We start from the raw sequence: 3,095 nt of genomic DNA, 5'->3' as shown, positions 1-3,095 counted from the left end.
AAAAGATAGATTTTTACAAATCGTTTTATTTAACATCAAATACAAATTTTGTACACCATTATTGCTTCATTTTCTTTCTTGGAGGGCCATCATCTTTAATATCTGAGTCCTCTTCCGAGTCGTAGACGCTTCCATCACTGTCCTCGAATATTTTTCCGTCATCATCGCTGTCGTCACTCAAAGCCTTCAAAAAATCCTTCATCATCCTCTTCATGTTCTCCTTATTCCTTTTCTTTTCATTTTCAATTTTTTTTTCTGCTCTTTCATTTCCTCTCTGATACTCTGGATCATTTCAATAAATTCTCCAGAATCACTGTTTTCTTCCCCATAATTGGACTCGGGAGGCATGATCATGTTGATGGCGTCTATTTCGCTGATTTTGTAGGCGGACTTTGGTGTTACAGTGATCGATTGATCCGGTTCTTCTTCTGCTATTTCGACTTCTGTTTCGTCGTCGTTAGACGTTTTCTTATATGTCTCCGGAGAAAAGTTCTTCTTTCGCCAGCTCGCGTTTTTCCATTCTTAGACGTAGTCTCTCGTCTTTTCTTTGTTCTTCGAGACGTTTCTTCTCTAATTTTTTACGGTGTTTCTCCTCTTTCAATTGTTGCTCAAGTCTTTTTTTCTCCAACCGTTTAACACACCTCTCATCCCTTCCCTTTTTAAGTTCCATCAGTTTTTGCTTTCTATCCAGCTTTTCTTGCTTTTTCCGTTCCTCTTCCTCGGCGGCTTTCCGCTTTTCTTCTTCAATCTTTTCTTGGAGCCTCTTTTTTTCAGCCTCTTCTTTGACTTTCTTTATAGCGTACTTGTTCTTCTTCTCTTGACGCTTGTAACTCTTAAAAATTGAGTCGATGTAGTGCATTTGGTAATTTCTGTGATCACCCCTGCTTCCATGTTTTATGAAACTCTTGTAGCCCGCGAAATAGTTCTTGGAAAAACCATCGAATTTACTCTTTTCGACGTCTCCGTTAAACAATTGTAAATCGTCAAACATTTCATCTGAATACGAAAAGTCTTCATTTTCACGTATGGTGACATTAAACTGAAGAACTTTTAAATGGAACTCCTTTAAAGACTCTATCACAGCAAAGCTTTTGGTTTTTCCGTAAAGACCCGGAAAGGTTATAGCGTGTTCTGCTCGAAGCTGTCCAAGCAGTCTTGGGTCAAATGAAATTTTAAATGATATGTTATTATAAGAAGTGAAATGCTGAAGATTGTGACGTCATGTCGTCGTTACTTGGAACACTACGTCATGTCTCTTCCTCTGATTAGCTGGGACCCGGAAAGGTTCTGGCTTGAGAAGCGTTACAAAATCACCACGTCAACACAGGGGCGCGAGGCGTTTTGCAAAACCACCCAAAAGTCAGAGAACCCATCCAATTAATTTTTTAGTAGTACTAAGATATTAATACCCATAACCTATGAAAGAGCTCAAATTTCTCGGAGAAGGAGCATTTGGTTCTGTCGTACTTGCGGAAGACCTCTCTTCTGGTCTTGTCTGCGCGCGGAAGTCGATCAAAATCAATCGCTCTGAAAGCCAACAGGAAGAAGTCGAAATCCACAGGAAACTCGACCACGAGAACGTGATCGTCTTCTTCGGCCATTTACCTCGAATATGCAAGCGGCGGCACAGTGCACGACAGAGTCGGTGCCACTGGAATGCCCGAAGACCGCGCCAGATTCTATTTTGTTCAACTTCTACAAGGAGTAGAATACCTCCACTCACTCCACATCGCTCACCGAGACCTGAAGCCGAGAAATCTTCTTCTGTCGAGTGCCGACGTTGTCAAGATCGGTGACTTCGGTCTCTCTTGTGAGTTTGTGGAAGGCGAATATCTTACCCGCGTGTGTGGGACTCCGGAATACGCGGCTCCCGAAGTCTACAAAGGACACTATAAAGGAGAGCCGGCCGATCTTTGGTCCTGTGGGATAATCCTTTTCAAACTCCTCACTGCTCGGTATCCTTGGCGAAATGCCGTCATCGCAGACGCAAATTTCCAGGTCTGGTCGACCGCCATTGAATCGGGGGTGACTTCGAAAATGCGCAAAGCAAAATATTGGAAAAAATTCTCCCAAGAGACTTTGGCACTTTTCCAAAAAATCCTCGTTCCAGCTCCTGAAAAGCGAGCAACGACCTCAAGCATCAAAGAAAATGCCTGTACTCAAGGCTGATGCTATAAAGAATTAAGGAAATCATTGCGTATTATAAAAAGAAAATTAAGTTTTATGAGACCGCTATACAAACGAAAATTTTTACGAAACCACTGCCTAGAATATCTGGCAGAATAAATTTATTATGGGATATTTCCCTCAGCTGAATAAAATCATCTGGCGGCAGAAAAAGTCCATATAAAAACATTACTAGTATTTCGGGTTTGTTGTTCAATAATCGGGGTGATCATCATAACTATCATGATTATTTTTTCTTTTACTGTCACTTCCAGGAATCCATCACACATATTCTCTTTCTCTTTCCATCTGGCAGCATTGTCTTTCATCTATTTTGGACAGTAATCTATTAATTCCATTTTTTTTTCAATGTACCTATTTATCTTATTTAATAGTATTATCATCATGTGTGACTCTGGGCCTTAGGAGCACCCCTCCTCCCGCCAAAAGTCCCTAATATATATATATATATATATATATATATATATATATATATATATGTATATATATATATATATACACATATATATATATATATATATATACACATATATATGATTTATATATATATATATATATATATATATATATATATATATATATATATATATATATATATATATATGTGTGTGTGTGTGTGTGTGTGTGTGTGTGCGTTTACCTAGTTGTATTTACCTAGTTGTATTTTACGGGAAGGGGAGCTATGCTCGTGGGGTCCCGTCTTCATATCTCATTTTATCTAAACTATTTTTAAATTCATGTATTGTTTTTGCACACACCACTTTCTCATCTAACTTGTTCCAACTGTCTATTACTCTGTGAGGAAAGCTGTTCTTTTTCAAATCTCTTCTATAGCTGTCTTTTTTTATTTTCTTTCCGTGTCCTCTTGTATTTCTCTGTCATCCCATTTTATCAGATTCTCTCTATCA

The 3,095-nt window shown here is 38.6% G+C and overlaps 1 pseudogene; it reads left to right on the top strand.

The window, feature by feature from the left end:
* Window positions 1-1,656: 1,656 nt before the first annotated feature.
* LOC143041589 (serine/threonine-protein kinase Chk1 pseudogene) lies at window positions 1,657-2,169 on the top strand (annotated as a pseudogene).
* The last annotated feature ends 926 nt before the right edge of the window (window positions 2,170-3,095 follow it).

Source organism: Oratosquilla oratoria, chromosome 3 (assembly GCF_046742065.1).
Source record: "Oratosquilla oratoria isolate Oo_2021 chromosome 3, ASM4674206v1, whole genome shotgun sequence".
NCBI lineage: Eukaryota > Metazoa > Arthropoda > Malacostraca > Stomatopoda > Squillidae > Oratosquilla > Oratosquilla oratoria.
This window is presented reverse-complemented; position numbering and strand designations above follow the sequence as displayed.